This window comes from Rhinatrema bivittatum, chromosome 6, assembly GCF_901001135.1.
Source record: "Rhinatrema bivittatum chromosome 6, aRhiBiv1.1, whole genome shotgun sequence".
In the NCBI taxonomy this organism is placed as follows: domain Eukaryota; kingdom Metazoa; phylum Chordata; class Amphibia; order Gymnophiona; family Rhinatrematidae; genus Rhinatrema; species Rhinatrema bivittatum.
Genome location: NC_042620.1, coordinates 266,720,376 through 266,734,306, shown reverse-complemented (window position 1 = coordinate 266,734,306; position 13,931 = coordinate 266,720,376).

The window sequence follows — 13,931 nt, the reverse complement described above, 5'->3', positions numbered from 1 at the left end:
TAAATAGCTCATCTGTCCATGTTTGTTCATAACCTTTTAAATTTCCCTTTAGTTTTTGACAGTCCTAACATTATCCCCCTTTTAAAAAAAGGCTTAGCAGTTTCATGTTTGTTGTTATTGCCGTAGATTACTTTCCAGAAACGCAGAGAGTTTGAGGCTGTTACATTGATGGGGGTGTGCCTGTATTGTTCTGTGAAAACTGTGATTGTAACTGTTCATAAAAGCCTGAAGCACATCTTCATATCGAAAAGTGTTGCGTACTGTAAAATATCGCCACATTTTGGATTTTAAAGTCCTGTTAAATCTTTCCACAACCACTGCCTTAACATCGTTATTGGTCACAAAATGATGAATGCCTCTGTATTTTAACAAACTCTTCACAGAGCTGTTTAAAAACTCTTTACCTCTGTCTGATTGTATTTTGTTGGGAACACGACCACCTTTAAATATATTTTCAAAGGCCTTGGCCACTTCACGACCTGTTTTTGTTTTTAGGGTCACAGCCCATGCGTATTTTGACAAAACATCTATCACCTTCAAAACATATTTGTAGCCTCTGTTATAACCAGACAAGGCGGACATGTCAACCAGATCTGCTTGCCATTGTGCATCACATCAGACATTGCCATTGCGCATCCACATCAGACACTATGGTTTTATTTCTTTTAAATCGTACCCTAGCAGGCTTGTGTAAAGAATAAGCATTGTTCTGTCCCCATTAATGGGTACATGTTTGTGTTTGTGTTTGGGACAGACAACCTGTGTTTACCACAGCCCCTCCTTCATAGTAAATGTGACACCATTGGTAACCCAGCAGAGAAGGCTGAAAGCCCTGCCTGTAAAAGGGAGTATGCCTTTAACAAAGGCCCCTCCCTTCAGGTTCCCTCCTGAGTCACTGGGTCCAGGGCTCTCTCCTATAGGCTCTCGCCCTTACCTCAGCTGAGAAGATTTCTCCGGTATTCATTGCCATGACAGTGGGTTAGTCCCAGCCAAGCCAGCAGCTGTTTTACGTGCCTGTAACCGTGTTACAGAACAGCTTTTTACATTCCATCTACTGCTTAATTATAAGACAAATCAGCTTCAACCCCACGATCTCTTTCCCTGCACCCCAAGAATCTGCACCTTCCTTCCCTTGCCTTATCCAGCTACAAGGATCTCTGCCTGTGGCACAGACGTTTGAAACCAACTTTTGTAAGTAGTTATTAATTAGCTTTACAATAAAGATTTCAAACTTAAAGATCTTTGTTTGAGGACTGATTGGATGGAACGTTGACTGCTTTGAAAGAGGGAACTCGGAAGTTTCTGTAAAACAAAACAGTATAAAGCTGTACAGTGAGACTGTACAGTAGAGAGCTGTACAAGCATCTTGCTCTGTAGGCCAATCAATCACCTGTTTCTTGGTCACAGTCGGCATACATGTTTTAGCCGTCTGAAAAAGAGGTGTTATACCGGCAAAGCTACCTATAGATCCTGGATAATAAATTTTCTTTAAGATCCGCTGGTGCATTCTTGTCTTTTTATATGGCTGTAAATACAGAAGTCTGGTTTTTTTTTAAAACAAAACTAAAGCCTTGTGTTTTACCATTGCAAACCTACACCCCCCACTGCTTTCAATTATCTTCTGCTCAGGTTTAGGTCTGGACAGGGAGGGTTGAAGCATGCTTATCTACAGAGAGGGGAGGAGGGAAGGGGTGTAGGGAAGATTCTCCCTGTCTCTGTGTACAGAATGAGTCACAGCTTCCTGCCAGATGACTGGTAACTTTTATTGGGGCATGCCTATCTACAGTGAGGGGCTGGAGGGGAGGGGTGGACTTCTGGTGACATCACTGGGGGGTTTGGCTTGGGGGTTTGAGTGACAGCATACCCATAGACTACCGTGACGTCACAGGGGTGTGGATTAGGGCTGGGGTGTGGGCGGGGCCATCTGTGACATCATGGGGGCGGTTTGGGGGTGGGATATGGGAGGGGCTCCCCATTCACTTCTAATGGGGGAGGAGCGTCGATGGTGTCTGGGGTGGGGCCAGGGGTGGGGCCTTGGGCAGAAGGGTGTGGCCTGGGGCATGGTCGAGGACGGGACAAGGGGGCATGGCTATGCCCCATTCACGTCTATGGGGAGTGGGCGGGGGCGTGGGTGGGGCTTAGACCAGACGTGAACGCTGATTGGCTGCTGTCATCGTTATTTCACCTGTCAATCAGTTTGATTGATCGTGTACCCATTACTACTAGGCAATCTAGTCCCAGGATCCATGGAAGACTAGGCAGAGTGGCTGAGGCAGAAGAACACAGTAACATAGTAGTGACAACAGAAAGAGACCAAGTAGTCCATCCAGTCTGCCCAGCAAGTTTCTTATGGTAGTAACTGCTGCTCTGTACAGGATACCCCCATGTTTCTCTTATGGATAGTAAACTGCTGGTCCATGCAGGTTACCCCCAAGCCTAATAAAAGCCAGGGAAGGACAAAGTATGTACAATCTAACACCCACACACACACACTACGATAATCATTAAGGGCCGGATTTTAAAAGGGTTACGCACATAAGGTACACGCGTAACCCTTTTAAAACCCCCCTGCGCGCGCTGAGCCTATTTTGCATAGGCTCGGCGGCGCGCAAGCCCCGGGACGCGAAAAAGTCCCGGGGCTTGTAAAAAGGGGCGGTCGGGGGCGTGGCCAGGAGGCATAGTGTCGGATCGGGGGCATGTTCGGGGGCGTGTGGGTGGTCTGCAGGCGTGGCCGAGTGCCCCGACACAGCGGCCTGTGTCGGGGCCTGCCTCGCTGGCGCGCGTAAGTTACTACTGCCCGGAGGCAGTAGTAACTTTTCAGATAAAGGCAGGGGGTTCTAGATAGGGCCGGGGGGGTGGGTTAGGTAGGGGAAGGGAGGGGAAGGTGCGGGGGTGGAAGGAAAGTTCCCTCCGAGGCCGCTCCGATTTCGGAGCGGCCTCGGAGTGAACGGGCAGCGCGTGCAGGGCTCGGCGCGCGCAAGTTGCACAAATGTGCACCCCCTTGCACGCGCCGACCCCGGATTTTATAAGATACGCGCGGCTTCGCTTGTATCTTATAAAATCCAGCGTACCTTTGCGCCTGATGCACGAACAAAAGTACGCGCGCGCGCTGTCTTTTAAAATGTACCCCTATGTGTGTAGGTTGTTTTTTTTTTAGAGAGCGCATCAACAAAGGATAAGTTACAAGTTTAAAGATAGCTTTGTACTCAAATCTGAGAGAGACCTGGACATGATTCATCACATTTAACAATTAACATTGATAACAAACTATGTTACCGAACATTATGGCACCCGTGTAAACTGACAAATTTTGGTATCATTACTTTTATGTGCCTTATTGTAAACCGTTGTGACTGTCCCCTCCAAACGACGGTATAGAAAAAGATTTAAATAAATAAATAATGTTCAGGGTAATAATATTTACAGTCAAAACCAAGCAACTATCAAACCCATAACAAAATTACTCCTAGCAACATTCTTACTGGATGAGCAGTCTTCTTGATAATTCAGACAATGCAACTTGAACATGATTTGCTTTTGTACTTGGCTGTAGAAGCACTCCTATGCTTTTTCCCTAATGTCTGCATATTAGTATCCCAGACTATAAAAGTTAAGGCCCAGAGTTGGCTGTCTGAATCCAATTCTCCCTTTTAGCCCCATCGTCATAGTGTAGAGCAGTGTTGCAGTTGCAGGCTAGGCATTACTTTGATCTAAAGCTAAGTCATCCCTAGGAATACCTTTCCCTTCCTATTATCCCTTGCTTAGCATAGTAACATGTGAGAGAAAGGACAAAGTTGCCTGCTTAGAGCCTATAGCATTGTTATAGGGTAATTGCAGTGGCTATAATCTAGTACTGATCAAGGAGAGCTAGGAAGTTCTCTTTTTGAACTCTGGCAACTTTTATTTGTTTCAGAATAAATGAACTCAGTGACAATTACAATAAAAAGGAATTTTGGGGAGCATAGAAGTGCCTGAGGCTAGGAGCTGTGTGAAAGTTTTAAAATTGCCACTGTAATTTTAGGTGATTGGAAAATTACCTGAAAGTGAATTGTGGGGATTGCTAAGAACCTTAAGAAGTTAACATATTAGTTTTGGGATATCTAGCCCTGGCTAATGAACCCCACTGGAAACTATAGACAATGGTTATTGTTGGTATTAAACAATTAGAGTTAAGGAGCCAGAACATGTTTAGAACCTGGTGCCATTAGTTACTACATTGAGAAAATGTAAAGCATTGCTTAGAAGTGGGTTTTTTTCCTTGGATTGCAGTTTTTAATTATGCTTGCACTCCTAGCAGCTAAACCAGCAGCCGGCTAGTAAGTTTATTCAGAAGCAGCATACTGTGGATACAAAGTCTAGGACCTGCAGCATGTATCAGCTGTTGTTCTTAATTACTGCTGGGATATCCATGAGCATGCAGGCACTGCTTTATCTTTATCTTTTCCTTGCTCCAAGGTAGTTATGCACAAAAGCTGCAGCAACTTGTCAGTGATTTTCTTCACTTGAAAGTGTATTTGGAAAAGTTAATAAAAATGTCATTATAAGCTTTAGATGATTTTGAATGTCACACTAGCAGGACAGTTATTGGGACTGATTGTGACTCAACATTGATGCTATTAATAATACTGGGGAGCACAATTTTCATGGAGTTAGATCTGACTAACTTTTGACATCTGAATCCAAAAATGACCCCAGTTTTTCTCTATCACGTCAACTTTTTAAGGTACAGGATACCCTCCCTTTCTCCCAGAAATCATACAAAATGTAAAGACAAATGAAATAAAAGAAAAAATTACCTGAATATGCTGTTTATTTAGAGTTATTTATTCATACACAGGCTATATATTGTTGCTATAAGTCAAATTGTGTACAAGTAGTAAAGTTCTGCTACCAAACATACATATTAAGGTAAAAATTTACGCTTATAGCTTTTCCGGCAGTGTTCAATCTGTGGACAATCTCGCTTGATGCTCCAACAATAGTCAGCCATCATATGTACATCCCATCTACCCTGAAACCGTGCCTCCATGACCTTCAAATCTTGCTGGAATCGTTCACCTTGCTCATCACTGACTGCACCAAGGTTTTTCGGGAAGTCAGTAAGATGGCTATGCAGAAAATGCACCTTGATACTCATGTTGCAACGAAGTATTTTGAAGCTCTCCAAGAGTTTCTGGACAATACCTTCCTAGTATGAAGGCCTTATAGCTAGGCTCTCGCTCTCTCTCTCCCTCCCCCCCCCCCCCCCCGTGATGGTAGGCTATGCTCTGTCTCCCCTAGCAGCTTAAAATACTGAAAACTCTATTTGTGAAAACATCTCTCCCCCCCAGTGGAGTTTGCGGTAATACCTATGTGAAGCAGGGATGTGAATCGTTTTGAACGATTAAAATTATCGTCAGATAATTTTAAAATCGTCCTAAATCGTTAGAGTGCACGATACAATACAAATGCCCCCGATTTATCGTGGGGCATTTGTATTGTATCGTTAAATAGGGCATGGGAATTATTTGGGGGAGGGCGGGAAAACCGGCACACCAAACAACCCCTAAACCCACCCCGACCCTTTCAAACCAATTCCTTACCCTCCCCCACCCTCCCGAACCCCCCCAAAATGTTAAATTACCTGGTGGTCCAGTGGGGGGGGGGGGGGGGGGTCCTGGCGCGATCTCTCGCTCTCGGGCCATCGGCGCCATTTTGGCTGCCACTAATTAAAATGGCGCCGATGGCCCGATAAAAAGAAATAAAAACCACCCGACCATTTAAATCGACCTCCCTTAGCCTCCCCCACCCTCTCAACCCTTTTTTTTTAGGGAGGCCTGCGCCGCTAAAAAAAAACCCCACCCCACCCTTTAAAACGACCCCACCCTCCCGACCCCCCCAAAACCTTTTAAAATTTACTGGTGGTCCAGGGGGGCCTCAGGGAGATCCAGGGGGGCCTCGGGGAGAGGAGAGATCCAGGGGGGCCTCGGGGAGAGATTTCCCATTCCCAGGCATCAGCTGTTCTAAAAAAAATGGCGCTGATGCCCCTTTGCCCTTACCATGTGACAGGGTATCCGTGCCATTGGCCGGCCTCTGTCACATGGTAGGAGCACTGGATGGCCGGCACCATCTTTAAAGATGGCCAGCGATATGTGAATTGGAATCGGAAACTATTCGAATTCACATATCTTAACGATCAGATTCCCCCCCCCCCCCCCCCAGTCGAATCTGATCGTTAAGACGATCTGGCACACGATTCACATCTCTAATGTGAAGCACTCACAGGTCAATCCAGTAAAGTGCGACCTTGTTTACCCCGCTCCTAACCCACTTTCTACTCACTTTCCGGCCGTGTTAGCCCTTCCTGCGATCCACAATCCCCTTTAACCTACTCTTACCGCGTCCTTAAATCCCCGGGTAACCCCTTCCGCACGCGGCATGTTATTGCATGCAAACGTGTGAATTAGCTATTCCCTACCATCCAGTAACGCGCGCCCCGACTATCGCTTTTTTACCCTGCCGTTTTGCCGCGCGTTTAACCTGCTAACTTACCGCCTACCCTTACCCCTGCGTTAGAGGCAGGGGTAAGGGTAGGCGGCAAACTTTCCCCCAGCCCCTGCTCACCTGCCCTGGCAGCGTCAATGGATGCTGGTCTCCGGGGCAGCCCCAGCCCTCCCCCCCCTCCTCCCGAAGCAACGAAAGCAGAAAAAATCTAAAAAGCGAAAAGCGAAAAAAAAAAAAAGTAACAATGAAGTGGATGGTCGGGATTGCCAGTCCTCTCCCCCCTCCTCCCGAAGCAAGGCTGCTTTACTTTACTGGATTGACCTGACACGCTTTGAAGCTTTCCCGTAGTTTTTTCTTCCCCTCCCTCCACTTTCTTCCAGCACTTTGCCTGTTTTCTTTTGGGGGACTCTCGTTTTCACCACATCAATTCCCTGCTCCCCCCAGCAGCTAAGGCCTCCTCCCTCCTCACAGTCCCATGTGTAAAGCAACGACTAACTTTTTTTTTCGCAGCCGCTCGTGATTGCCAGTCCTCTCTCCCCTCCTCCCGAAGCAGGAGGGGAGAGAGGACTGGCAGTGTAAAGCAACGACTGACTTTTTCACAGCCCTCCTCCGAAGACGGACATCGGCTCCCCTGCCTCCCGGAGGTGAAGATGGATGCCTGCACGGGTGAAAGCGGCCCCTGTGCGTGCAATTGGGCCGCTCAAGGCGTGACGTCACTGCTGTGACGCCAAACGTCGTGACGTCACGCCTTGAGCGGCCCAATTGCACGCACAGGGGCTGCTTTCGCCCGTGCAGGCATCCATCTTCGCCTCCGGGAGGCAGGGGAGCCGATGTCTGTCTTCGGAGGAGGGCTGTGAAAAAGTCAGTCGTCGCTTTACACTGCCAGTCCTGTCTCCCCTCCTCCGGAGCAAGGCTGCTTTTCGCGCCTTGCTCAGGGAGGAGGGGAGAGAGGACTGGCAATCCCGACCGTCCACTTCATTGTTACTTTTTTTTTTTTCGCTTTTCGCTTTTTAGATTTTTTCTGCTTTCGTTGCTTCGGGAGGAGGGGGGAGAGGACTGGGGCTGCCCCGGAGACCAGCATCCATTGACGCAGCCAGGGCAGGTGAGCATAGGGGAACCGTCCACTTCATGGTACCTGTCATTTCAAATGTCATTTGAAATGACATTTGAAATGATCAGATACCAGCGTGACCGTGAAGCGTTAGGCCCGCGCACCCAGGTTACTGTATAGGCGCTGTATAGCGCTCTATACAGTAAAATGAGTTGCACGGGCCTAACGCTTCACGGACGCAGCTTGCATTTGCAAGCTATTTACATACAGGATCGAGCGGTAGGTGAGCTGGACTGTGCGTGCGGCAACCGCGGGTGCGCCCGGCACTAACACAGCTCTCCCTACCGCTCCTTACTGGATTGACCTGTAAGATAGCGCACTTTGCGATAAACAGCCTACTACCATAAAACACACCCCTTTTCCTATCGCATGCGATATTTAGTGCATTTTGATAAATCCAGGCCTAAGATAGGCTGTAGAGAAAAAACTTGACGTGATAGAAGAAAACTAACTGCAGTTTTGAAATCAGCGTGCCTATTTAAGCTAAAACAGCTGAAAGATCGAACTCAACAGGAATTAATGTTAAAATTGTTCCCTGTGTAATTGTAATTAAGGCTAGGAATTTGGCTGGTGAGTTACTAAACAATGCGGCTGTTACCAACACTGTTTTACACTGGGGAAGATTAAAAGTGACACCACCTGTTTAAATCTGCATTGCTTAAATTCTTATCTGTGAAAGAAGATAGTAAGCAGAGGTAAAAAAAGGTTGCTGCTTTGTTTTAATGAATGTACTAATGATTGGTATTGTTAGTATTAAGGCCGATATAGTAAAGTGCACTCAGCTGAGCGCACTGTTGAACAATAAGGGGTTTAGTGCATCCATAATACATGTCCACCCCCCCGAAACTGAAAGCGCTCATCACATGCAAATGCTTGTTGATGAGGCTATTAGTCATTTGCCCCAGATACCGTAAAAAAAATGTGCACCCGACTGTTGTGTCTGGCGGCCGCGACCCCTACCTGAGTTGCAGCATCAGGGCCACCGCGGCAGCACCGGGGAGTCCAGGCCGTTCATCTCCCTGCCCCTCGCCGCAGCTCCCCGTGGTGATTGCCGGTGGGGGAGGTGCCCCAAGCCTCCCCTCTCGGGGCCGCTCTGCACAGCTTCCGGGATCCAAGATAGCTGCCCTGCCCTTAGGCGCTAGGCCGTGCCTCCTCTGCAGATTTAAAGGGGCCTCGTCCTCTAAATTGCCTGCACCTGCTCCTAATGGGCTAGGCACAGGGGAGGTATAAAGGAGACTTCCTCCGCTCACTCCTCGACCTGGCAACGAGTCTGCTCACTTCTGTGAGTCTTCTGGTGCCTTGGGTTCCTGCTTCTTCTCGGTGATTCCTCGGTGTGTGTGACTTCGGACTTGCAAGTGGTGATCCCTCGGTGTGTGACCTCGGACTGGTAAGCGATGATCCTCTAGTTCTCGACCTTGGACTTCTTCCGGACCATCCATCCTCAAGGGCCCACCTAAGTCCCAGTGGTCCGGGCTCCTACGGGCTCCTCCCGGGGGCCGCGGACTTCCAGTGGGCATTACTTTAATTATGTCAAAGGGAAAGAAGTTAAAAGAGGGGAATCCTACTCCAGTATTATGGAGCATCAGCTAGAGAAGAAATAAGTTAGTCCTAACCCCAGCCACTTCCTCTCACTGAGACATCCCAGTACAAATAACATTCCCATAAAGCCCTCTTGCCTAGAATCCATTTGATCCAACCTCACAAACAGGCCGATACAGTACAGTGCGCTCCGACAGAGCGCACTGTTAGCCTGCTATTGGACATGCGTTTTCCCTTACCCCTTATTCAGTAAGGGGAGGAAAACGCGCGTCCAACCCCGCGGCACCTAATAGCGCCCTCAACATGCAAATGCATGTTGATGGGCCTATTAGGTATGTGCGCAGGATACAGAAAGTAAAATGTGCAGCCAAGCCGCACATTTTACTTTCAGAAGAAATTAGCTCCGACCCAAAGGTCGGAGCTAATTCCTCCAGCACCGGGAAGGTGCACAGAAAAGCAGTAAAAACTGCTTTTCTCTGGCACCCTCCAACTTAAAATCATAAGCGATATTAAGTCGGAGGTCCCGAAGAGTAAAAAAAAGTAAAAAAAAAAAAAAAAAATTGAATTCGGCGTGCGGCTGTCGGGCCGAAAACTGGATGCTCAATTTTGCCAGCGTCCGGTTTCCGAACCCGTGGCTGTCAGTGGGCTCAAGAACCTGACGCCGGCAAATTGAGCGTTGGCTGTCAAACCCGCTGACAGCCGCCGCTCCTTTTGCCCGGATCTACCGCCGGACCTAATTAAATACAGAATCGCGAGCACCGGTGAGTGGCCAGTACGTGCGTGGGGGCTCTCCTGCAGACTTTACTGTATCGGCCCTTGAGAAAGCAGTGATACGTGGCTGTGCGCCGCACAACCAACCCCACATACCAGCACATCCAGCTCTGCTGCCATGAGTCTTCAGGGCACCCCAGGATGCCTCCTCTGACATGGCTGCAGACATCTGGGAGGACGCAGGCATGGGCGGGCTTCCAGGCGCTCGCACTTGCCCGATCTTAAAGAGGGGCCCAGGACCAGGAAGTGTCCCAGCCCTGGAAGTGACATTGAGGCAGCTGTCTTCTTAAACCTGAGCCCTGCCTGCCTGCTTTGCCTTGCAACAAGTCTTCAGTGTGAGTAGCTGCCTTGGTGCCTTCTGTTCCTTGTCTCTGATCCAGTTTGCCTGACTCTGCCTGCCTGCCGCCTGACTCCGACCCGGACCGCCTCTGGACTCTGTTTGCCTGCCTGCCGTCTGTCGTGTTTGTGGCATTGTGGACCCTTGGTCGCAGTGGAGGTGTTACAGACCATGGGGAGGAGCCCCATGGGGAGCCACTGCGATTAGCTGACACAGTTATGAGACACAGATAGATCAGTCTTTTATTGTACTGCTGTAGATGACGGTAGTCAGGAAGAAAAGGCATGTATCCCAGAGGTGCCAATATGCTCAACAGGCTCAGTGATGATATCTCACCCAGATGGTCATGATAGGCAGAAGCCCGCAGTGCGGGAGGTGCCGCGGTTGGTGGGTGGAGTTGGAGCACCGGCTCGTATAGGTATTCATGGATTGGATGTGTCTTCCTGTAGATGGTAGTTGGGACCAGAAGTCCGTAGTGCAGGATAAGGAGAGAAGCCCTCGAGGAGCGAGTACCCAGTAATCCTGATACCCTGTAAGGATAGAAAGAGATAGACCCCCGAGGAATGGTTGTCTATGTTAGCAAGGACCCCAAGGGGCGGGTGTCTGGAGCTTCAGAGGATTGAGGCCCTGGAGAGTAGCGTCTAAGCCACAACTTAGAGCTGACAGAGTACCGAAGCGAAGACTTTGCTAACTCGCTGGATGAGCGGAAGCGGAGGCTTGAAGTACCCGGAGGTACTGACGTCATGTGGTGGGGCCGCCCCCGAGGTTCCCGCCATGACGTGTATTTGAGTGCCTGGTGCGTGCGTGCACGCTCGTGCCCTAGGAGGCCACGGGAGTGAGCATGGCAGATGGGGATGCCCATGCTTGACGGAAGAAGCCCACGGCACTCAGCACTGGAGGCAGCCATTACGCCCAGAGAATGAGAAAGGAGAAAGAAAGAGGTAAGGCAGAGAGGTCGCAGCCATCTGAGACCGACGGATGCAACAATACCCCCCCTTCAAAGGAACCCCCTCCAAGGCTTCCTTCCGGGTGGTCTTGGGCTTGCGAGGGTAATGCCAAGTGGAACTGGCGGAGCATCTCTTTATTCGTGATATTGGGCCAGTGGCTCCCAAGAGTTTTCTTCAGGACCGTAGTTCTCCCAAGAAATGAGGTATTCCCAAGACTTGCCTCTTTCTTCGGTATATCAAGGATGTCGTCCACGGCATATTCAATGTCATCTTCTGTTATCCAGGCTTGGGTCTTTGCGGGAGAAACTCAGAAAGGATGACTGGTTTTAATAAAGATACATGAAATGCATTGTGTATCCTCATTGATGGAGGTAATTTGAGGCTGTAGGTTAAGTTCCCTAATCGCTTCAGGATGGCGAATGGTCCCACGTAACGAGGAGCAAATCTTGCAGATGGAGTTTGAGTCAGAGGTATTTGGGTGCTTAACCAGACTTATCACCTGGCTAAAACTGAGGTGCCTTTTGATGATGGGCACCATAGGTCTTCTTTGCCCTTTGTCCTGCCTTAGAGAGGGAGTTCATTTGTCTGCCTCCAGAGTTGGGATAATTCTGCTTTGTAGCCTGAGCAGCAGGGGAGGCTACTGTCAATGGAATAGGCAGCAGAGGTAAATGTTGTCTCCCATAGACAAGTTGGAAAGGTGAAGACCCCATTGCAGATGAAAGATGGGAATTGATGGCAAATTCTGCCCAAGGCAATAATTCAGCCCAGTCATTCTGTCTAGAGTTGACAAGAATTGTTTCAGCATCCTCTTCATCCTTTCCATCTGACCATTAGACTGAGGATGGTAGGCAGAGGTGAGGTCAAATGTGATGTCAAACGTCTGACATAATGCTCTCCAAAACTTTACAGTGAACTGAACTCCTTTGTCAGATAGGATATGTTTAGGCATCCCATGAAATGGAAGATGTGCTTGATGAAGAGTTTAGCTAGTTCAGTAGCAGAAGGTAATCCTGGTAGGGCTACAAAATGTGCCATTTTAGAGAACCGGTCGACCGTAACCCATATGGTGCTGTTGCCGCTGGATGATGGCAGATCCACTACGAAATCAGTAGCGATATGGGTTCCCAGGTTCGTCTGGTGAAGGTAGAGGTTGCAATAAACCCCAAGGGTCGCCCAGGAAGTGGTTTTTGCTTGGCACAGACAGCGCAGGAACCACGTATGCCTGCACGTCCTTCTTCATGGTGGGCCACCAGTAAAATCTTTGCAACATAGCCAAGGTATGACTCTGACCAGGATGGCCTGCCAAGCGAGAATCGTATGCCCCATTTCAACAGTCTCTTAAGTTTCTAGCCACCACCATCTTCCCAGGAGGTACAGTGTGGGTGTCTGCAAGAAACTACTCGAGCAGGATTGATGATATGATGGGGTTCGTCTGGCACGTCCTGGGGTGAGAAGGAGCATGATAAGGCATCAGCCCGGGTGTTTATTTTCTCCAGTCAATACTTAAGGAGAAAGTCGAATCTGTTGAAAAATAAGGACCATCTTGCCTGACAATGGTTGAATCGTTGAGCATGTCAAAGATATTCTAGATTTTTATAGTCTGTATAAACTACTATTTGGTGTTGAGCACCTTCTAAGCCAGGGTCGCCATTCTTCAAAAGCCAGTTTGATTGTGAGGAGCTCTTTGTCTCCTATCCCATAGTTTCTCTCAGCAGGAGAGAACCGCCTTGAAAAGAAGGAGCAAGGTTGGAGTACATTAGATTTGCTGTACTGACTGAGGACTGCCCCCCCACATTTACGTCGGATGTGTCGACCTCCACTATAAAAGGATGGGTGTGGGTCAGGATGGCGGAGACACGGCTTCTTTTGAAAAGCCTCCTTGAGTGTCATGAAGGCTGAGATGGCTTCAGGAGACCAATTGGCAGGGTTGGCTCCCTTCTTGATCATAGCAGTTAGAGGTGCTGTCAATGATGAGTAGTCTTTAATGAAGGATCTGTAATATTTGGTAAATCCTACGAAACAACGTAGTGCCTTCAGGCCTGTGGGTTGAGGCCAATCCCGGATACTCCCAAGTTTCTTAGGTTCCATTTGAAATCCTTTCTTTGAGATGATATATCCCAGGAAGGGTACAGCTTCTTTATGAAAGTCACATTTCTCAAGCTTAGCGTAAAGGTGGTACTCACGCAAGCATCTTAGGACCTTTTTTACATCCCTCTGATGACTTTGCAGATCCTGAGAAAAGATCAGTATATCATCAAGGTATTTTACTATGCATTGGTACAGTAACTCCCTTAAGATGTCATTCATCATTTTTGGAAAGACTGCAGGTGCGTTACTTAAACCGAAGGGCATGACCATGTATTCAAAGTGTTCATCTCTGGTGTTAAAAGCAGTCTTCCATTCGTCTCCTTCTCGAATTCGCAATTTGGAAAATAATTTGGCCCCTTGGAGTCTATCAAACAGTTCTGATATTAAAGGCAAGGGGGTACCTGTCCTTGATGGTGATGTCGTTTAGGCCCCCTGTAGTCGAAGCAGGGGCATAAAGTGCCATCTTTTTTCCTGACAAAAAAGAACCCTGCACCAGCAGGGGATTTAGAAGGTCTTATAAAGCCCTTTTGAAGGTTTTCCTGTATGTAGGTAGATATAGCCTTGGTCTCGTCTATAGAAAGAGGGTAGACTCTTCCTTTAGGCAGTTCAGAGTTTGGTTTCAGATTGATGGCACAATCAAACTCTCTGTGTGGAG